Raw genomic sequence first — 22789 nt, 5'->3', positions numbered from 1 at the left:
GACAAGCCTGGACAAACTCTTAAATAAAGGAAAGCGCTCCCGAGGACACATGGGAATTATCGTCAAGCTAGTTTTCATCACGCTCATATGATTCGCGTTCGTTACTTTGATAATTTGATATGTGGGTGGACCGGTGCTTGGGTACTGCCCTTCCTTGGACAAGCATCCCACTTATGATTAACCCCTCTTGCAAGCATCCGCAACTACAAAAGAAGTATTAAGGAAAACCTAACCATAGCATGAAACATATGGATCCAAATCAGCCCCTTACGAAGCAACGCATAAACTAGGGTTTAAGCTTCTGTCACTCTAGCAACCCATCATCTACTTATTACTTCCCAATGCCTTCCCCTAGGCCCAAACAATGGTGAAGTGTCATGTAGTCGACGTTCACATAACACCACTAGAGGAAAGACAACATACATCTCATCAAAATATCGAACGAATACCAAATTCACATGACTACTTGTAGCAAGACTTCTCCCATGTCCTCAGGAACAAACGTAACTACTCACAAATCATATTCATATTCATAATCAGAGGAATATTAACATGCATAAAGGATCTGAACATATGATATTCCACCTAATAAACCAACTAGCATCAACTACAAGGAGTAATCAACACTACTAGCAACCCACAGGTACCAATCTGAGGTTTTGAGACAAAGATAGGATACAAGAGATGAACTAGGGTTTGAGAGGAGATGGTGTTGGTGAAGATGTTGATGGATATTGACCCCCCACCCGCTGAGAGGATCGATGGTGATGATGATGCTGATGATTTCCCCCTCCCGGAGGGATGTTTCCCCGGCAGAACAGCTACGCTGGAGACCTAGATTGGTTTCGCTAGGTTCCGCCTCGAGACGGTGGCGCTTCGTCCCGAAAGTTTCCTTCTTATTTTTTCTAGGGCGAAAGACTTCATATAGCAAAAGATGGACAGCGGAGGCCTGCCAGTGGGCCCATGAGGCAGGGGGCGCGCCCAGGGGGGTAGGGCGCGCCCTCCACCCTCGTGGCCAGGGTGTGGCCCCCCTTCGGTTGATTCGTTCGTCAGTATTTTTTATTAATTCCAAAACGTGCCTTCGTGAAGTTTCAGGACTTTTGGAGTTGTGTAGAATAGGTCTCTAATATTTGCTTCTTTTCCAGCCCAGAATTTCAGCTGCCGGCATTCTCCCTCTTCGTGTAAACCTTGTAAAATAAAAGAGAATAGACATAAGTATTGTAACAAAATGTGTAATAATAGCTCGTAATGTAATAAATATTAATATAAAAGCATGATGCAAAATGAAGGTATCACGCTCCACCTCTTGCCGCGGCCGCCATGCCCACCTCCTGCCGCGGCCGCCGCCCCCACCTCCCACCGCGGCCGTCGCCCAGCAAGCTAACCAGCCGACCGGCTGCGGATATCAAGCATGCCACCAGCCCCGGATCCCCCGCACGCCAATGACCCCTTCCCCACGAGTTCCAGCGCCGACCATCCCGGCCCTGCTCGTGATCCCCTCCTCCATCAGCTACACTTCGCCGCAGCCGTCAGTCCGTAGGAGTAAGGGGTAGCAGGTCCACTTCCTCTACTCGTCGGTGCCCACGAGGCCGCTGTACTCTTGCTCGAGCTTCTCTGCCATCAGTGGCCGCTCCGCCCACTGGTCAGGGTGAGTTCTTCTCAGCTAAGAGAATGGAGTCATTTTAGGGGTGCAAATTGGGAAGCGCTGGTGTTATCACCATCCGAATTTCGTTCTTTAGATATACAAAATTATACATTGTTCGTCTGTTGCTTAGGGGGAACATGGTTTCCTTGGAGAGACATCTCTACTGAATTAGGTGTTGAAAATGTTTTCTTATGTATGTTTCAGTGGGGAGTTCGATCATTTGCTGCTCAAAATCCGACAACAATCGGAGGAGGAATGTGCAACAAGCAAGTCTATCATCAATGGCAAGGTTGGCCGTGTATTCCTATTCTTTTAGTTGTCTCTGTTTCAACCATACAATTCATCTATTATAAGGTATCGTCGTTACAACCTTTCAATTTGGTAACTTGGAGGTAGTTTTCAAATACTGTATTGTGTCCTAAAAGCAAGGTAGCAAATTACTATAGATACTACTTCAAAAAGCATATCCTTGCTCAACTTCTGATCTAGATATCTTTCTACAAGAATGATTCAATGTTACTACCTCTTTGGAAAGAGTAGCAAGTATATGGTTTCACTTGTTTCTTGTGTTAGCCAACTAGAACTTATTTTGCTTCTCAGACTTGCTTGCCAAGTTCTTTGTGCATATCCTTACTTGAAAACTAGCTCCACCCTTCTCCCGTTGAATCTCTCATGAATCTCGTGCACGTACAGCAGCAGCACTAGCCCCTGTTCGTGTCATGGACAAGATCAGTTCAACTTGTGCAGTTGGCCTGTTTGTGTGGAATGTCTGAGCAGAGAGAGAAACAATATATTTTTGCCAATTTCTTCTCTCTCTCTCTCTCTCTCTACAGTTATAGCTAGCAACAGACCCATCTGTGTGGTATGCAAATAGGAGGTAAACCACAGAGACTGCCACTAGTTATTACAGTGATTTTGGCCACTAAATTCTCTGTTTTTCTTTTTTTCCTAGTCATTCTTGTACTGCCTGCCATGAAAAAACCTTCGTCAGTTCACAAAGAAGAAATTCTTTTTTCTTTAGTGTGTATTCTATCGCTAGTTCCATGTGTATTTTTGTTCTCTTTTCTTCAGTCCACAAAGAATAAATATTGTCAGTTCATGAATAGAGAATTTCTTTAATAAACTTAATATTAGTTTGGTGTGTATTCTATCGTCAGTTCATGAAAAAATACAAACTAGTTGGTGCGTGTGCAAAAATATCATCAGTTCATGTTTCGAAATTCTGTAAGTTTACGCATATCACCTAAATAAGTAATGTTTTGCAGCGAGTTTCTTCAATGTCTATTCTGATTCAAGTGCCTAGTTCTTCCTAAAACACATGGTGCTTGTGTTAATGCCTATGGGAGAATAGCACGTACAGGGACTGTGTACTAGTGTTGAAAACAGGATAAAGTCCTAAGATAATGATGTTCTCCCCTACTTCCACTTCCATTCGCCGCCTTAGTACACCGCGCACTACCGCCCTCCCTTACCCCCCGCAGCTCGCCATGTGCAAGTTCTTCAGTCCAAGTTCTCCGGCGAGCTCGTCTCTTGTTTCATTTTCCTTAACACTCAGTAAGGAAAATGATCGTTCAACTTGAGGAGTGGTGTTTCCTCTGCTCCATTGTTGACGGCGGATCTCGGCGGCGTGGCGCAGTGGAGACTCGGCGCCTGATGAGCGGTGGCGTCGTGGTGGCGTCGGCGGCAGTTAGACCGGGCAAGGTTGATGCAGCAGTACAGCTCTGAAGATGGATTGGTGGCAGGTGGCTGCGGCGGCCTCATACCCGGCAGGCGTCCTGGTTGAGAAGCACGCCAGACTGATGGGTGCCCATACCCGGCAGGCGTCCTGGTTGGGACCTCAAGTCTTAGATGTTAGGTTTGGCTGCGAGGTCTGTTTGGTATTAGGCCAAGACTTTCAGCGCCCCTACATCAACTGGATAGGGATAGCGACAGATGTTGCTTAGTTTGGTGGCTTTAGGCTTATTGTTGTATGACTCTGTAAGGTCTTGTGTCAATAATTAATAAAATGGCCGTATGCATCGTCCAGATGCAGAGGCCGGGGGTCGTCCTCCTTTTCTAAAAAAAAAACTTCAAATATGTTTTGGACCGATTGTTCAAGTTCTTTCGTATAGAAGGTTCAGAAAGTTTTGTTCCTGAAAATGCACATATTTGGAGTGCGCCAATATATATGTTTTTCTGAATTTTGCTCTTGGGTAACAGTTCAACATGTATTACGCCATCAATTCATAATGGAAAGGCAGCAAACAGTTCAATACTTTTGTGTTAAAAACGTAACAGTATAGAGAAACTTTCTAGTAGTTCGATGGAATAAATTGTATCAGTTCTGACTCGGATCCGTTCTTGCCTACAATGCATTGAAAAATCAAATTTTTTGCCTTTGTTCAGGCTTGAGAAGCATGTATCTCTAGGATATGTGCCATGTTAAACTTGAGTTGTTTTCAGTTAACAGAGACTGACTGTCTCTTAAGCCTAAACTAAAATTTATTTATGTGAGAGACACCTGAACTGAAGTTGTTCCCAAGTAAAAGAAACTTCAACTTGTTTGAGCATATGCTGGTTAGGATAACTGTAATTACTTTAGCTCTCGTCAATGCTAACAGAACAAAAAATTTGGCTCCTCTTAAATGTAACTTGAAGAACGCTAGCGGTGAGGCTGGGCATTGTTTATCAATGGTAAGTTGTTCATAGGGCCGGCCGGCAGAAAATTTCCTAAGTTCAACTATGTCACTAGAGCTTCAGTCCAACTATGTTGCTTCTGCGATTGTCCTTATGCAGAAAATCACACTGAAGAACATTCAACTATGTTTCATCTCCGAACTTAAACGCGTTTGTTATTTGAGCTAAAATTCCTAGAGCTTTAGTACAACTTTTGGTGATTCTTGTACCTATTGTTCAGAAATCAATGGTAAAAATTTCTGATTGCAGCAATGGCATGCTCCCAGCCTGCCGAGACTGAATCATTCGACACCAGTTCTCTGCACAGCGTGGCTCGACGTGCAGCCCGCCGGCTCCGTCATGTACATCTAGACAAGACGCTATGGTGTAAAATTTAATGCATGAAGTAAGCCCATCAATTCGGTTTGATTTTCTGAATTTCTTTTGAACTTGTTGTCACTTAACTTTTACATGTATCTAGTTACGGTAGTACTTACCAGATCAAGCTACTTCATTTTTTATTCAAATTCTAGAACTTTTACACATCCGTACTGCTGCTGCCCCATACTCGTATTTGCTATTTTTTCTTATGTGTGCACTAAACTTCTAATACTATTCACGATCCAGCTTCTAGTTTTTGCTCTATTATGTGCTTCACTTCTACAAAAAAGGGTTGGGTTATATAAATAGGACAAAGATGTTTGCTTGCTTTCCAGAAATGAAATGGTTGGACATGTATCGACGATGTAAATAAAGCTCTTCTCTTGTGTTGTTCGAAAATAAAATCGCACAAGTACGTGGTGGAAGTTTGTATCAGTTCGGAGAAAAAAGAAACAAAGTTCAAAAAGAAAAATCATGAGTTCACCTACATAAAGTTTGTAAGTACAGACATATCACCTCGATGTAGTATGTAAATATGTATTGCAAATTTGCAATTCAGGAATGGGTGTGTGTGTTGTAGTCTCTGCCTACAGAGTCGATGTGTGTTTTTGTAGTGCTGGTAGTTGTAGTCTCCCGCGCTCTCTTCCATCGTCAAGGGCGTATGTGTGCCGTCCTCAGTCCAACCCCATGGCATCAGGGTGGTCGAGTTCATCGCGACCAGCAGTCCATGGCTGTCGGCTTCAACTTTATTCCACCTAGGTGATTACACTTCTTTTTGGATATTTTTTGTATAAATCTACATTTTGGTTATTAAATTCAGTACAACGAAACACATGAATCCCCAACGCGTACCAAATTACTGATTCTTTTAAACGGTTAGTAGATTTCTCCATTGGTTGGTCTACTTGTGTAAATCTGTCAGTTCATGACAAGTTACTTCTGATGCTAGAAATGTAGGATGTTTGTGTGAATCTTGCTTGTTTCAGAGAGAAAAAGAGTTTGTAGCTCCATCACATGGTGTAATGAACAACTTAAGCATGGTGTACTGAACAACATAAACATGGTGTACTGAACAAACATACGCATTCACATAAACATGCCAGCAACTCCTCTTGCTATACTCGTGCTTGTACTTGTTTATTTTCTTGTTTGGAACTGGTTTCTTATCCTCCTAATAGCTTTTCTCACATTTCATCTAAATTTAGTTTCAACTAAAACCAGAGCTAATGCATTTGTGGCATTGGATGAGGTTGCTAGGAAGATTTGCATTAGAGAATGCTTTGCTGGAAAAGCTTCTATTGATCTCCGTCCACGAGTGGTGCTGCCCCGCGTCCGGTCGACGGCGTCCACGAGCGCGAGCAGCCCGTATCCGGCGGCAAGATGAAGGCCACCCGTGAACCGTGCTTCCCCTAATCACGTCCACCTTGTGTGAGTCACTGCTGAGAAGAAGCACAAACACCTACAGTTCCCGGTGGTCGCCTTGGTCGCACTTGGCCACGAGCTCGTCCACCATGGTGACTGGCAGCCGTCCAAGTAGAACGCAGACATCAGTTCAAGCAGAACTAGTTCGTATAAACTGACTGGTTTACCCTAAGTTTCCACCATTTAAGTTCGGTTCAATTCCTAATTTAGGTTCAGTTCATAGGAGCACTTAAAAATCAATTAGTTTGTTTTACTTATATTCCATGAACTTCTAGTACCATAATTGATGTGGTAGTGACATGAGCTCCCTGTACACCACTCCAGGATCCGCTGCGTCCTCCCAGTCCGACCCCATGGCGTACATTAACTTGGTTGTTATAGTTGCTATAGCAGATATAGTACAAAACTCTTTTTAGGTTTCTTTGTGAACTTATAATGTTTACTGTATGTGAACTTGGTTGTTCTTTTTTACATGAAGTTGTACATTGCCTTGTCAGGTTGTGTGTGTGTACTACCCATAGGAGCACTTGAAAAATTAAGTTCTGTTTAATTTCTAATTTAAATTTAGTTCATAGGAGCACTTGACAATCAGTTAGTTTGTTTTACTTATATTCCATGAACTTCTAATACCATTGATTTAGTAGTGACATGAGCTCCTTCTCCACCACTCTAGAAATGTGTGACAGTTTAGCAAAAAATGGTCTATCATCAATTCAGAATCAAAAAGACCATAACTTCAGAGGAAGAAAAATTCAACGAGGAAAAAAACCAATGTGGATTACGAAGAAACCTGGGAAAACTAAGGCGTTGTTTTATTTCTGCTCTCATTTATTCTATGCTTTGGCATTTGGTCAATGATATTTATTGCATCCTTCATCACTGATCTTGAGAAGGAGATTCATTCGTGCATTTCTATATTCTTTGTGTAAATCTATTGATTTTAATGGTTTAGAGATTTCGGTAGAGTGGAGACCTGGAAAAGGACTTTTAGGCGTTATTGGCCATGACAATAAATGACCAGGAAGAACACTTTCAATAGTCCAGGAAGACGACAACAACAACGAGAAAAATGCAATGATGCACCATGCTGACATTGGCGAAAAGCTATGATTTTGTACTCCTGTTTGTTGTTATGTCAATGAGAAACCAATACTTCTTTTCTTCAGGTTTTGTGTTTTAATCTGTGAGGGATAAACAAATTTTCCTATTCAAGTGGAAGCTCCTAGTATATGATGGATGTGGGAGTTATTTTCACATGCATTGTTCAGTTCTTCTCTTTGTGTAATGTTTTATGTTTTCAAGTGCTCGATGAAAAATTATATACCTAGTAGTTCATGTATTATTGCCTGAGGAGTTCATGTGTTACTGCCCAGTAAGTAAACCTATTAATGACTCTCACAAGTGTGGTGGAAAAAATGGGCAGTAAACTGATGAAAAAATATCATCCAGTTCAACGATATAAACCAAGCGAGTTTGGGGACGATGATACAGTAAATCATTGAAAAGTTACATGCAAATGTACCGAAAAAACATCGTAAAGTCGAGTCTGTGAAAACACACTCTCAGTACAAACCCAAAACCCGTACGGAGATCAGTTCGAGTGCTATGTTTTCGAAATAGAAAATACAGCACAACCAGTCTCACCGTGTTCAAAACTACTTTGTGAAAAATATCTCAGTACAAACACACACATAGATCAGTACGAGTATTCTGTTTTTTAGACCGAAAAACAGCACGATAGATCTCACCATATTCAAAATTACTCTTCAACGATTCCGAATTTGAGAAAACATTCAACACGACTAAGTTTCACATTTTTGATAGCTTTCCAACGGTATATTATTTGCCCCATTTCGACAAACTTAAAAAAAACCGCGTTCGAAATCAAATTTGACCGTATTTGAATTCGAGTTTAAACCATAAGGAATTAGAAAACCTTTTCTGTACGAAAAAGTTGCACATTTTCCGTAGCTTTCCAACGTCGTATCATTTGCACCAATCCGACAAATCGTTTACAAAAAAACGCAAAAATACATTTCGCCCAAAATTTCACCGTTTTTCAAATTACTTTTAAATTGTATATGATTTGAAAAAACATTAGATATATGGAAGAAGCGGATTTTCACCAGCTTTCCAATGCCATCTTATTTGCTCAATTCCGACTAACCGTTTGAAAATTAAGTCCAAAATATGATTCACGTTTTTTGTTTTGAAAAAATGATTTTTTTTAAACTGCTCTTAAACCGTGATGATTTTGCAAAAATTCTTATATGACTTGTAATGTAGCTGTCAAGAGCTTTCCAATAGTATATTAGACGCCCCATTCGAACGAGATGATGATTAGTTCGACGAGATGAAAATCATCAGTACAACCGCCTGAAACCGTCAGTTCAAGTAGAGTAACAGAATAGCCCAGATGTATATATGTATATATGTATATAGAGCATGGATTTGCTTTCAACAGCAACTAGAGTGTGTGCTATCGGAACCGTTGATGCTCTTTGAGATCCGCACTTTTTGTGGATAAGGTTCCGAATTTCTGAATTTTTGATTTTCGCCATGACCGAAGAGGAAAGGTCTGAGCGGTACTTTATGCTAGCGTACACCCTGTATGGAAGCCTAGCGGCTGACATGTCAGTGCATTTGAGGGCGATAGCAGCGGCTCCTTTCTTCTACGGCAGAGGGCGACAGGAACCATTTTCGGTAATCAGCTACAGGGTCTACTTCCAGTCATTTTTAGCAAGAGTTCCATGCTGCGTTGCCCTCATGCTGGTGTTGAAACCTGCCATTTTTGGTATTGGTTAACGCAGTATGCAAGGTTCGGCACCGTCTGGCGCGATGACTGGATGCGTTTGGATGGCTCTTTTATGTTGCAGCTGGGAAAGTCCCGTTGAATGCAGCCCCCCAAAAAACGTACGTGAGTAATTGCCTATGATGCACGGCGCCGTCCAACTGCGCCTCCCTCTGAACCCCACCGTCCATCCGGATGCAATGAATTGCGCCACGTTTTCAGCTTTCTTGTTTTTGCTTCTATGGATTTTCAGTTAGGAAGAAGCAGTAATAGTCTTGAGCTAAAAAAATCTATTCATGGGAACAAGTGATATGGAAGCTGAATATTTGTGGCGTATGGTTAAGGGCACACTGAATATTGAGATCAATCGTATTTCTTTCAGTGATGCATGAGCTGTAAAGTTTAGCTTCGTTTAGCTTCTTCAAATATATCTATGTTTTGTAGTGCTACAGAAACTGTGGACCACTTGTTCCTTTTGCACCCTGTTTACAAACTTTGTAGAATGTGACTAAGTGCACAATGAACCTTCAGTTATTTTTCATGTTTCTTCTAATGGTTTGTTTGGTTCAATTTCTGAAGATTACTGGAGATGTTAGAAATTTGATGGTTGTTGGACTAGTGGCTTTATTTTGCACTATTAGGAACCTGTAATGTACATTGTCTTATCAGTTTCTAATGGTGGACTGGATTGGATACTCAGGTGTTGCTGCAGGGTGTAGCAGAGAGGCTGCTAGAGCTATGGACTCTGTCTCCTGAAGATAATGAAATGCTTCCAGCAAGTTCCTCCTCTCTGTACTTTGGCTTCTAATAATACATGATTCTGTTCTCATGTCAATTTGGTGGCTTTCTGCTGTAACAAAGTTCACCATGTAATGTATTGTTATCCCTAAAAAAATGTATTGTTGGGCACAATATATATTTTCTCCAGGTCAATCGACTGCAATGTCTCTGAATTTCACATAACTTTTACCGTGGTCCTTGATTCACTTACAGAATCATATGTCTCTGTGTTGTTGACAATGTGATACTATGTTCCTATATTTTGCCGAGTTTATTTCTGCTGTTCTTTCCTACGTATTTCGTTTTCCGGATGAATGAAACTACAAAAAGCTAGTACCGCACAGCCGACACGAGATCAATCATCTACCTGAACTTAATCCTGTATAAAAGTGAGTGTATGCACAGAGAGATCGGGAAGCTTTTGTCTTCGTATGTCTGAACTAGGAAGTGGCACATCAAGTGGATGTCAGATTAAAAAAATGCAGACTCCATCTTGGTCCTGAACACTCACAACCTAATGGTGGACGAAATCCTTTCGTTGCAGGAACCCTAGCTAGCTAGCTACAGATGGAGCACTTACAGATCAAGCCGCCATGAGTGTCTCCACTCGAGCTCTGGGACGGGATGGCGCCGTCGCCAGCTCCGGGCAACCTCCACTGCAGCCGCCGGCGAAAGGATTCGCTCGCCGCCTCCCCGGCTGGCGTCTCCGTCTCCTATGTTCCAGAGAGACCTCCCGATGTCAACGCCACGTGTGTTCGCCCGCATCGCGGCACTGATCGGATGGCCGTAGCAAAGATAACAGTCTAGTAGCAGCCTCCATTAATGTGAGGAGGCAGGCAGCATCTCCATTGGTCCTGTGGTTGGAAGGAGGTACATTGTCAGGCCCCAAGTCGAGTCAACCAGATGCATGAAACCTCAAGCTACAACCAAACATCCACAGTTCAGAAAGCATCAAAGGCATCAAGGCCAGCGTCCAAGAGGTGGCTGCCCGGCTTTATTGTTTTTGCTTCTAAGGATTTTCAGTCATAACATTTCTCCCCTTAGCCTTCGCCTCCCCCTTCTCTACAACCAGCAACGCAGTTCGGGTTTCATTGTAACAAGGGGCTGGGTCCGTCTGGAGATCGTCGTGCAAGCAGGGCAAGCAACCACGTTAGCGCTGTTCCGACTGAAAGCGTGTTTGCAGGAGCCATCGTCCCTGCTTCCGTCGACGTCGCTAGTGTTCCAGCCATTCAGAGCAGTGGGCAGCAGGTAATTACCATCCATCCTGCTGCCAAAAAATGCCAGCGTAAAAAAAAGATTCCTGTAATCAGAAGAGAAAACACTCGTCAGCACAGATCCCCTGCCGCCTTATTTTGACAGCTCCTTGCGCGCTGCAATGGGCAAAGGATAATCTAGGAAATCAAGTTCTTTATCTACGTCACATGAGCTGGTGTGCATGCTTAGATATTATCGATTGATCCACAACGAAATTGCTAACTCATTGCTCAGATTAAGAAAGCGAACGGGAGCATGACCCCGTCGGGCGAGAAAAACGGCGATGGCAGTCACTGCAGGATAGCTCCTGCGGCTCGGACTGGATTCCTCAACTAGTTCGATGTAAACACTACGGGGAGAAATTCATACCTTAGATCTGCTGTGTGCCGCCGCACTAGGAGGGATCGGAGTTCGTCGATCTCCAGCTGCTATCTGGGCTTCTAGCACCAGAGCAAATGCCCAACCTCGTGTACGGCTGGGCATATCTTTTCAAGCCTCCTCGTGAATCCGAGCACGGGCCGGCCTCCCCAGTCAGCCTGACTACCTACAAGTGGATCCCGACAAGAAAGCCCAGGAAACCTCTGAACCCGGGATTCGAGGACTCACGAGATACGTTGGTTGGTCGGTGCAGGTATTTTTTTTGTTTGACTTTGCCCAGTAGAATCTTTGTTTTTTTCTGCCGCCACTACTTCCTACTCCTGTTTTTCTTTTGAGGTGGCCCTTCCCGGTTCAACTGCTCATACGGGCCTCCCTGTACCAGCGAAGACACCACGTCTCCTTCCTTTGTGTTAGAGTAGTCATTATGCTATACGACTTCTAGTCCAAGTCAGTTTTATACCCCTACCCCAAATCGATTTGTACCCTCTTATATATTTTTGTATGCCACATCAAATCATAAAAAGTAATAGTTTTATTCAGCTTTCATGATATCAGATACCGGTCCCAGGGTTTAGGGTATGGTTCCGCCAACGCTACCGCCGCCGCCGCCGCCCGGCTACTTCGAGCGCCGGGCCGCACTCATCGCCAAGGCTGCCAACGCCGTGGCCGCTTCTCTCTCGGCCCTCACCATAGCTCCACAAAACTACCCTGCACCCATCCTCGCCGCACCAATATCTCTTGCTGACACAATCTCCGACGTCAGCCCCTACATCCCCATAGTTCTTGATCTCGCCGCCCACAACTACTACCATTGGAGACATCTCTTCGATCTCCACCTCGGCCGCTGCAACCTGCGCTCGCATGTCGCCGCCAACTGTCTTCCCCGCCCCGACGATCCGCAGTGGTTGAAAGACGATCTCGCGATCGTCCAGTGGTTCTACACCCGCATCACCACCGAGATCTTCAACATGCTCGATCACGACGGCGCCACCGCTGCCAACATTTGGCACTCCCTCCGTCAGCTCTTCCAAAGCAACACCGACGCTCGAAAAAACGCTCTCCACACCGAGCTTCGCAATATGGTGCAAGGAGACGCCCCGGTGAACCTGTTCTGCCAGCGCGTTAAGACCATTGGTGATGAGCTCCGCGAACTCGGCGATACAGTTAGCGACTCACAGCTAATCAATATCGTCGTCGTCGGCCTCAGCGAAGACTTTGACAAGCAAGCCTCGTTCATACCGATGATACGGCCCCCTCCTACCTTCGCTGAAGTTCGTTCCTTGCTACAACTCGCGGCAGAAACACAAACTCGCAAGGACTCTCGCCCCAAGGTCTTTCATGCTGCGGCTCGTCCTCCTCTGTCGTCTACACCAGCGCCGCCTTCCAGGCCGGCTCCTGCCGCCGGGCCGTCCGCATCGTCATTTGTTCAACCGCCCCCAGGCTGGCGTCCTAGTCCGAACTACCGCGGCAAAAACCCTATCTACAGGCCGTCGTCGACATCACCAGCACCGAGTCCTGCACCACCCACCAGTGCTCCATCTGCGGTTGCATGGCGGCCTCCTCATGATCCTTGGACAGGGCTTGTTCAAGCATGGCCCATGCCCTGGTGCGCTCCGTCCACCCTCGGTGCTCCGCCGGCATACTCAGGTGCCTGGCAACCCAGCCTTCGGCCGCCTACTGGTGCTCCCGGGGTTCTCAACCCCCGACAGCCGGCCAATGCCTATCACGCCACCCCGACGTATGCTCCTTATGGTCATTACAGCACCGACGGCGGTGCCTACTACACACCTCAGCCGGCCCTGCTCCCGATGCCACCCCCACCACAGCCGGCCAATGCCTACTACACTCCCCAGCCGGCCCTACTGCCTTCACCATCGTATCCGCCGGCACTGCTTCCGACGCCACCCTCACCTGCGACGCCGAGCTGGGATCAAGCTGCCTTTCTCCAGGCCATGAATAACTTTGCTGCACAAGGAAACTCAGGTACAGATTGGATCTTTGATTCAGGGGCCTCTAGTCATATGTCTGCATCTAGTAATTGGTTATCTTCTTGCACTAAATCTCCTTTCCCTTCCATTATCCTTGGAGATGGATCATCTATTCCTATATATTGTGTTGGTCAGGCTCAACTTCCCTCTTCCACCAAACCTCTTTTACTTCGCGATGTTCTAGTTGCACCCGCCCTCATTAAAAATCTTATCTCTGTTCGCCAATTTACTTGCGACAATCTAGTTTCGGCTGAATTTGACCCTTTTGGTTTATCCGTGAAGGATTACCTGACCAAGGCCGAGATCGCTCGCTTCAATAGCTCCGGTGATCTTTATTCTCTTAATGGAGTTCCTGCCGCCACCCCTCCAACATCCATGCTGGCCTCCGTCGATCTCTGGCATCGTCGCTTGGGCCATCCCAACCCCGCCGTCTTAGCTTCTATGCTTAGTGAATTTACCATACCATGTAATAGGGACTCTCATAATTCTGTGTTTTGTGAGTCTTGTCAATTAGGCAAACATGTGCGTCTTCCCTTTAGTTCCTCTAGTTCTTGTAGCACTTATCCCTTTGAATTAATACATTGTGATTTATGGACCTCTCCCATTGCAAGTGTTTCGGGTTTTAAATACTACCTTGTTATCCTAGATGATTTCACCCACTTTGTCTGGACTTTTCCTCTACGCAACAAATCCGAGGACCATTCTCTTTTCCTTAATTTTCAACGCTATGTGTCTGTTCACTTCTTCCTCCCAATTCGCTTTATCCAATGTGACAATGGTCGCGAGTTTGATAACATTAAAAATCGTACTTTCTTCTTACAACATGCCATCCTGCTTAGGTTCTCATGTCCCTACACCTCCCCTCAAAATGGTAAAGCAGAACGCTCTCTTCGCACCCTCAATGATATAGTTCGCACTCTCCTCATTCAATCATCTATGCCTCCCAAGTTTTGGGCTGAAGCCCTACACATGGCCACCTTCCTTCTAAATATTCGACCTTCTAAAACTAAACCCAACACTACTCCCTATTATTCCCTTTTTCTTTCCCACCCCGACTACTCTGCGGTTCGTGTTTTCGGCTGTCTCTGTTTTCCCAATGCCTACGCCACTTCTGCAAATAAATTGTCACCACGCTCTATCCCATGTGCTTTTCTCGGCTTCTCTGACGAGCACAAAGGCTATCGCTGTCTCGACCTTCACACCGGACACGTTCATGTCTCTCGTCATGTCACGTTTGCTGAGCACATTTTTCCTTTCTCACAACGCACTACTACACCATCCAACACCCCTAGCTCCGCAAACACCCCCTCTCCCTGTCCTTTCCAACTATATACTCCCCTACCTGCCGAACACAACTTATCACCACCACCAATAACACCCACCATAGCCAATCCCAACCATGCACTCACCCCACCCGAGACGTCCCCAACACCCCCGACCCCTGTTCCCTCCCCAACACCCCCGGCCCCTACTCCCACTCCACCACCCAGCCCTGCTCCCACTCCACCACCCAGCCCTACTCCTTCGTCCGACTCTTCCGCTGCGCCGGACTCACCAGTACCCACCTTACCCCCTCGTGCCATTCCTACAGCAGCCCCGATTAATGATCATCGCATGCGTACTAGGGCCAAATCAGGATTTCATCAACCCCAAGACCGCCTAAACCTTCATACCTCCGTATCTCTCACTTCTCTTCCAAAGAATTACAAAACTGCTCTACTTGATCCCAATTGGGCCGCTGCCATGCAAGAAGAATATAATGCTTTACTTCAAAACAACACCTGGCAACTTGTTCCTCGTCTTCCCAATACAAATATTGTTTCTGGCAAATGGATTTTTCGCCAAAAGTTCCACTCTGATGGGAGCCTCTCACGATATAAAGCCAGGTGGGTTTGTCGTGGCTTTTCTCAGCAACAAGGAATTGATTACGAAGAAACCTTCTCTCCTGTTGTTAAACCTAGCACCATTCGCACCGTTCTTAGTGTTGTTGTCTCCTCTTCATGTCCCATTCACCAACTTGATGTTAAAAATGCTTTCCTCCATGGTTCCCTTCAAAAAACTGTCTACTGCCAGCAACCTCTGGGTTTTGAAAATCCATCCTTTCCAACTCATGTATGTCTTCTTCAGAAATCTCTCTACGGTCTTAAAAAGGCCCCACGAGCTTGGTCTCAACGCTTCTCCTCCTTCATTCAAACAATAGGCTTCACTCCATCTCTTTCCGACACCTCTCTTTTTGTGTATCATCAAACTTCTGACACTGCCTATTTACTTCTCTATGTAGATGATATCATTCTTACCGCCTCCTCTCAAAAGTTCTTAGATCATATTGTCTCTCTTCTTAGATCTGAATTTTCTATGACTGACCTAGGACTCCTTCATCATTTCTTAGGCATTGCTGTTGTTCGAGATTCCTCCAGCCTTTTTTCTTTCCCAACGCCAGTATATTCTTGATCTTCTTAATCGTGCTGGTATGCTTGACTGTCAATCATCTCGCACTCCTGTCGATACTAGTTTTAAACTTTCGGCTACCGGTGAACCCTTTTCCGATCCTACTCTCTATCGTAGCCTAACAGGTGCTCTCCAATATCTCACCATTACTCGTCCTGAAATCTCTTTTGCTGTTCAACAAGCATGTCTCTATATGCATGATCCCCGGGTTCCTCACTATAATCATGTTAAACGCATTCTTCGGTATTTAAAAGGAACTCTCAATCATGGTCTCCACCTCAATAATTCTTCTCCAAACTCGCTTACCGCATACTCTGATGGAGACTGGGCTGGTTGTCCTGACACTCGAAGGTCCACTTCCGGTTTTTGTGTTTTTCTTGGTAACAATTTGATTTCTTGGTCTTCGAAAAGACAGGTTACAGTCTCACGTTCGTCGGCCGAGGCTGAGTATCGCGCTGTGGCACATGCCGTTGCAGATACAATCTAGATTCGGCAGTTACTCTCCGAGCTACACAGGCCTATTGAGCAGGCCACTATTGTCTACTGTGACAACATATCAGCAGTCTACATGACCAGCAATCCAGTTCAACACCGACGCACAAAGCATATTGAGATTGATATTCATTTTGTTCGTGAAAAGGTTGCTCTTGGTCAGGTTCGGGTGCTTCATGTTCCCTCTACGGCTCAGTTTGCTGACATTTTCACCAAGGCACTGCCTACTAAGCCGTTTCAAGATATCTGTTTCAGTCTCAACGTCGTCGAGCCTGCCGTTGATACTGCGGGGGGATGTTAGAGTAGTCATTATGGTATACGACTTCTAGTCCAAGTCAGTTTTGTACCCCTACCCCAAGTCGGTTTGTACCCTCTTATATACTCTTGTATGCCGCACCAAATCATCAATAAGCAACAGTTTTATTCAGCTTTCACTTTGGCCTGATCTACTCGACTCTTTCCTGCCGCCCACAGCCCCGCGATGCGGTAGGGGTATGAGTTGGGAAAATTAAATTCAGAAGTAGTTGAGTTTTATTTTCAAATAGGTTTGAACTAGGGGTGTGAGTTAGGAGCATACAAAAATTATGAAACATTTGACGGAGCTGGGAAAGTGAGAAGAAAATTATGGGTAAAGTATCGAAGCTCAAGCTCGGGGCAGAAAAATGAACACGTTTTTGAAGGAGGTTGACAAGGAATTTGGAAAGCATTTGAATAAAATATAAAGAAGGCTCCAAAGATTTTCAGAAAATTTTCAAAAGATTCATTTCGATGTGAAAAGCTGAATGACATGTTAAAGCAAAACAACCTTTTTATGGCCTTAATTTTTCGCAAATCGGCGTGCGTGAGGTGCAGACTATACAGAAGGAGGGTTATCAATCATCAAGATGGCGGGGCCCTGCCCCTGGGGCGTATGGGGTGCGTATAGGAGGTCCCGCATTTAAAAGGCCCCGCAATCTCTGTGTCTGAGGTCATAACACAACAAAAAGGGAGGGGTCACCCTCGGTGAGATGGGGGGGCCTGTTTTGGTTCTTTCGAGAGATGCTTAATCATGGGAAAAAAGGGGCGACTATTCCGCGGGTGTCGCGATGAGTGTACACCCCTGCCGTCAGACCACATGCGGGGTCGATTGTTTTCACTACCGTATACATATGGCCCTGCAAGGTTCCTTTCGCGCAACAGAGGGTTCTCTCACATCGGAGTGGCGGGGTTCCGACGATAAAAGAGGAGGGTTCTCGTTCTCGAGATGGCGGAGAGGTACCAACTATATAGAAGGAGGGTTATCAATCATCAAGATGGCGGGGCCCGGGGGGTGGTTGTATGGGAGTGCATATAGGAGTTCCAACGTTATATAGACATAGGTTTGAGGGGGATGCATATAGGCGCATGGGTGCTGCACGGGTTCCTTGCGCGCCAAAGGAGGGTTCTCTCGAGAGAGATGGCGGGGACTGCGGGGGGGTATGGGAATGCATATAGGATGTCCGGCGTCACATGCATATGGTTTTGACCATGCGAAGAAGAATACTCGCCTATCCATATACATATGGTATTGACATGTCTCGTTCATGGCGAGCAAATGACATGACAAGGGGGCGATTCGGTGCTACGGTATCAGTTGTCTATGACACCAACATCCGTTTCCGGCATCGCTGTCCTCACACATCTCAGAGGGGTAGCTCAATTGGTGTGCGTGAGGTTATAACACAATATAAAGGAGGTTTCTCCATCGGTGAGATGGTGGTGTTGTTTGGTTCTTTCGGGAGATGCCTAATCATGCACACGCGAGGCTGACTGGGAATGAAAAAAAAGGAGCCACTGTCCCGTGGGTGACGCGATGAGTTTACACCCCATACTGCGAGGTTCCTTACGCGCAATAGAGGGTTCCCCCCATCGGAGTGGGTGGGGTTCCAACAATAAAGAAGGACGGTTCTCGCTCTCGAGATGGCGGGGACTAGTGGGGGCGCATGGGTGGGGTCCCAGCATCGCTGTCCCCGCGAATGTTCGTCACGCATCTAAGAGGGGTTGTTCAAATTGGTGTGCGCGAGGTTATAACACAATATAAAGGAGGGTTCTCCATCGGTGAGATGGGGGTGTTGTTTGGTTCTTTTGGGAGATGCCTAATCACGCACACGCGAGGCTGGTTGGGAATGGAAAAAAGGGGGCCACTGTCCCGTGGGTGACGCGATGAGTTTACACCCCTACCGCGAAGAAGAAGACTCGCCTATCCATATACATATGGTTTTGACACGTCTCATTCATGAAAAGCAAATGACATGACAGGGGGGCGATTTAGTGCTACGGTATCAAATGTCTATGAAACCAACATCTGAGAGGGGTAGCTCAATTTGTGTGCGTGAGGTTATAACACAATATAAAGGAGGGTCTCCATTCGGTGAGATGTTGGTGTTTGTTTGGTTCTTTCGGGAGATGCCTAATCATGCACACGCGAGGCTGGTCGGGAATGGAAAATAAGGGGCAACTGTCCCATGGGTGACGCGATGAGTTTACACCCCTACTGCAAGGTTCCTTACACGCAACAGAGGGTTCCCCCCATCGGAGTGGGTGGGGTTCCGACAATAAAGAAGGACAGTTCTCGCTCTCGAGATGGCGGGGACTAGTGGGGGTGGGAGTGCATATAGGCGCATGGGTGGGGTTCCGGCATTGCTGTCCCCGCGAATGTTCCTCACGCTTCTCAGAGGGGTAGCTCAATTGGTGTGCGCGAGGTTATAACACAATATAAATGAGGGTTCTCCATCGGTGAGATGGGGGTGTTGTTTGGTTCTTTCGGGAGATGCCTAATCATGCACACGCGAGGCTGATTGGGTATGAAAAAAAGGGGCAACTGTCCCGTGGGTGACGCGATGAGTTTACACCCCTACTTCAAGGTTCCTTACGCGCAACAGAGGGTTCCCCCCATCAGAGTGGGTGGGGGTTCCGACAATGAAGAAGGAGGGTTCTTGCTCTCGAGATGGCGGGGGACTAGGGGGGTGGGAATGCATATAAGCGCGTGGGGGCTGCATGGTTCCTTGCACGCAAAAAGAGGGTCCCCCCCATTGGCGCGGGCGAGGTTCCGACAACAAAAAGGAGGGTTCTCTCTCTCGAGATGGCGGGTGCTCCAGGGGGTATTGGAATGCATATAGGAGGTCCGGCATCATATGCGTATGGTTTTGACCGTGCGAAGAAGAAGACTCGCTTATCCATATACATATGGTTTTGACACGTCTCGTCCATGACAAACAAATGACATGACAATGGGGTCGATTCGGTGCTACGGTATGAAATGTCTATGAAACCAACATATGTTTCTGGTATCGTTGTCCCGCGAATGTTCCTCACGCGTCTCAGAGGGGTTCCTCAATCGGTGTGCGTGAGGTTATAACGCAATAAAAAGGAGGGTTCTCCATCGTTGAGATGGGAGGGGGTGTTTGGTTCTTTCGGGAGATGCCTAATCATGCACATGCGGGGGCGATGGGTTCGCCGCCATATACGTTTGGTCCTGCCGGGTTCCTTGCATGCAACAGAGGGTTCCCCCATCGACGTGGGTGAGGTCCCGACAAATAAAAGGGAGTCTTAACTTATTATCGTTGTAATCGTGTTATGGACCAGTCCTGGCACTCCTAAACATCCTGATGTAGTCAGTAGTCATTTTGATTAATTTTCTACTCCCTCCGTTCCTAAATACTTGTCTTTCTAGGCATTTCAACAAATGACTACATACGGAGTAAAATTAGTGGATCTACACTTTAAAATATGTCTACATACATCCGTATGTGATAGTCATTTGAAATGACTAGAAAGACAAGTATTTAGGAACGGAGGGAGTACTAAGCTAGAGAATGTAGGGATCACATCTCCCCCGGAAAAAAAACGCCTGGTTTAATGAATTTAACCTTTTTATACGTTCAGTCTTGTACTTCCATAAACATTTCTTTCTAAAGGCCACATACAAAAAACATGCATACAAAACCAGTGTAAACGGAGGGAGCCGAACGGAGGTTACTTGATACACACGAAAGGGGGTCGCACTTTTTGTATGCTCGCTGCTCCGCAGGTTCATGGGCAGTCGGAGGGGAGGATGTGTTTTGAGTGTGCTTTTTGTGGCCTAACAAGTACTGCGCTAAAAACAGTTCAAAATGATATCCTCTTTCTGATCTTAGGGACACATCAACTAGCAACCATGCCCCCGGAAAAGCCAGGCAACAAAAGCAAATACCAACTCAGTGGCTGCGCGGGCATCTAATCTCTCTGTTCGGTGCTTTGATGCGGAGAACCCATGCAGACGGGGTGACTATTTGGAAGTGGACGACATCCCCTACCTTCACGCCGTGCTCCTCTGTGAACCCACGCCATCCTTTCTTCAGATGGAGAAAGTCCCCATCTTTCACCAGCTCCACGCCCCAGGCACATCTTTCGGTCCATAGTTGTATCTCTCTAGGGAAGTCGCCATTCGTATCCACCCATGCTTCGCAAAGCCTCATGTGAACTAGACGTCCCTTCGTTATGTTGACAGCAAAGTTGCGGTACATCGACTCAGGATAGAGAAATCCGATACGCGAGGGATAGCTATGGTCCCTTCGTCATCATTCTCCTCCTTGCTGCGCGCGGGGATGTCCTGCTTGTATCATGGTACAATGAAAGAGAAAACAGTAAGATGGGTGGATAAAAAACACATCCGATCTGAGGATGAATTTTCCTTCAAAACATATGCCAAGGGGAAAAATTGACCGATTATTCAGACTACAGAAACATTTTTTGGTGCGATGGAGAAGTGTAGGGGCTGCCTCTCACCATTGAAGGCTGGTATCGTGCCATCAGTTAAATGTCGGCCCCCCTCCGTTCTTCTTTTGGGTCCGAGTTTGTCCCTGTTATATCAACCTGAAACAATTCAAGAAGAGAATTATGCCAGATTTACATGTAAATACTTAGGTTCTGTCATATGGTGAGATCAAGACAAATGTGTAGGATGTAGTCCTTTTTCCCATACAAAAAAAACCAAGCTACTAATTGGGTATCTTGGCGGTTATGCTATTTCCTTCATATAGAAGGTTGCATCCAAAAGGACATTGATAGTTTAGCATCTCGAAACAAACTAGAGATTTTAGGCAAATAACCAAATGTTAGAGGAACAGAATTTATATCTGCGTTTATATTGAGGTTAAATCGATGTGTAGGATGCAAACTTATTTTCCAATAAACGAACTAAAGAGAAAAATTAACTGTGTATGTCGTCGCCTTTCTAGTTTGCTATCTCAAAGCGACCTTAAAGTTTAGGCAAACCGACAATGTGTAAAGATCAAAAATTATTTGGGACGCACCCCCCCCCCCCCCCCCCCCCCCCCAATTTTTATTGGAGTAGTTCATGGAAGAAATTTGTTTCGCCAAACTAGATTGGGTTGTCAATTTTCCAAACACATAACTAGCCATCACATCACTCCCCTTGTTCCATGCGTGTTCCTTCTTTCTTGTATTATACGAATATATCCTCTACGATGAATCTACACAGCTCATGCTACGAGGGTGTTGGTTTCATTGCCAAAATTTTATTGAAAAACAACAGCTTATACAAATCTACACAGCAAACCATCGTAGTTCGTATAAAAATGAACTACCGAAAAAGGGGGAAAATGCACAAGGCTAGTTGCATTTTCGTCAGTGCAACTTATGCACCATTCTCGGCCGCGCGTAGATCTGGATTTGGTAATTTTTAAAAAGAGAAGTTTTCGCAATTGCCTCTTGATCTGCTGCTGGTGCAGCCAGGTCGTTCCGTCGACGGACGCAGTCCTCCTTGTTGGGATCTACAGCAGCAGCGGGGTGGTAGGGGGTCATGCTGCGTTGGGAGATGATGGGTATGTGTTGGTGTGGATGGGCTTGCTCTGGTTGGTCGGACGGAGCGGATAGATTACAAGTTTGTGGACCTTTTGGATGGACGAGGTCGGCGGTGGGCCGGCGTTCAAGCTGAATCACGTCGGCGAGCAGGAGCGTACGGCGCCACCGGCGGGTCGGGTGTGTGTGCGGGGGGGAAACCTAATAGGCGAACAGGAGGATAAGATATGAGGCTCCCTGTGCGCCAGCATGACCTACCTATCGTTTCCCTTTCTCCCAGCGATCTGGGCATATGCACACTTGCGCGATGGGCCTTGCCCATATGCGGGCTGCTAGCACAGAAACTGGTTCGAACCTTCAGAAAAGGGTTCTCCATGGATTCCCTGGAACCGCATGGGCCGAAGGCTGGTGGAAATAAGCCCTGCTGCACTGCACGCTTGGCAGCCTAGTTCTGCCATGTTGCAGCCCGCCTGGTCCACTATATAAGAGGAAAAATGCATCAAATGAAAAAAGCAATGAAAATGCAAATGAGGTAAGAGGAGGGACCAGATCCCCACGCGAATGAGCGCTTATGATTGCAGCCGCGCCAGCGAAACTTTTTATCTTTGCTTCTCTATATATATATATATAGGGTAACGCTATTCTAAGCGTAAGTGTTGAATAGCTTATTCTACACCCCCTAGTAACGCTGTGTACAAAATCTAGTAAAACGATGTATAAAATATAGTAATTTGG

The 22789-nt window shown here is 45.8% G+C and overlaps 3 long non-coding RNA genes across 4 annotated transcripts; 1 reads left to right on the top strand and 2 right to left on the bottom strand.

Annotated features, from left to right (window-relative positions):
- Nucleotides 1-453: 453 nt before the first annotated feature.
- Nucleotides 454-11485, bottom strand: LOC120969974 (uncharacterized). The gene is made up of 3 exons (XR_005764662.2): nucleotides 11298-11485; nucleotides 10255-10974; nucleotides 454-1187 (listed from the first exon to the last, which is right to left on the bottom strand). It is a non-coding gene; the product is annotated as an uncharacterized lncRNA (long non-coding RNA).
- LOC120969975 (uncharacterized) lies at nucleotides 1310-7438 on the top strand. 2 transcript variants are annotated; one of them, XR_005764664.2, is made up of 4 exons: nucleotides 1310-1648; nucleotides 1850-1934; nucleotides 4571-4706; nucleotides 7068-7438. It is a non-coding gene; the product is annotated as an uncharacterized lncRNA (long non-coding RNA). The 2 variants fall into 2 exon arrangements; XR_005764663.2 differs by having other exon boundaries at nucleotides 7056-7438.
- An 8591-nt stretch (nucleotides 11486-20076) lies between the features above and the next one.
- On the bottom strand, nucleotides 20077-22319 carry LOC120969972 (uncharacterized). The gene is made up of 3 exons (XR_005764661.2): nucleotides 21962-22319; nucleotides 21020-21106; nucleotides 20077-20843 (listed from the first exon to the last, which is right to left on the bottom strand). It is a non-coding gene; the product is annotated as an uncharacterized lncRNA (long non-coding RNA).
- Between the last annotated feature and the right edge of the window lie 470 nt (nucleotides 22320-22789).

The sequence above is a fragment of the Aegilops tauschii genome, chromosome 7 (genome assembly GCF_002575655.3).
Source record: "Aegilops tauschii subsp. strangulata cultivar AL8/78 chromosome 7, Aet v6.0, whole genome shotgun sequence".
Taxonomy (NCBI): domain Eukaryota; kingdom Viridiplantae; phylum Streptophyta; class Magnoliopsida; order Poales; family Poaceae; genus Aegilops; species Aegilops tauschii.
The sequence above is the reverse complement of the archived record's forward strand: the minus strand, read 5'-3'. Positions and strand labels throughout refer to the sequence as shown.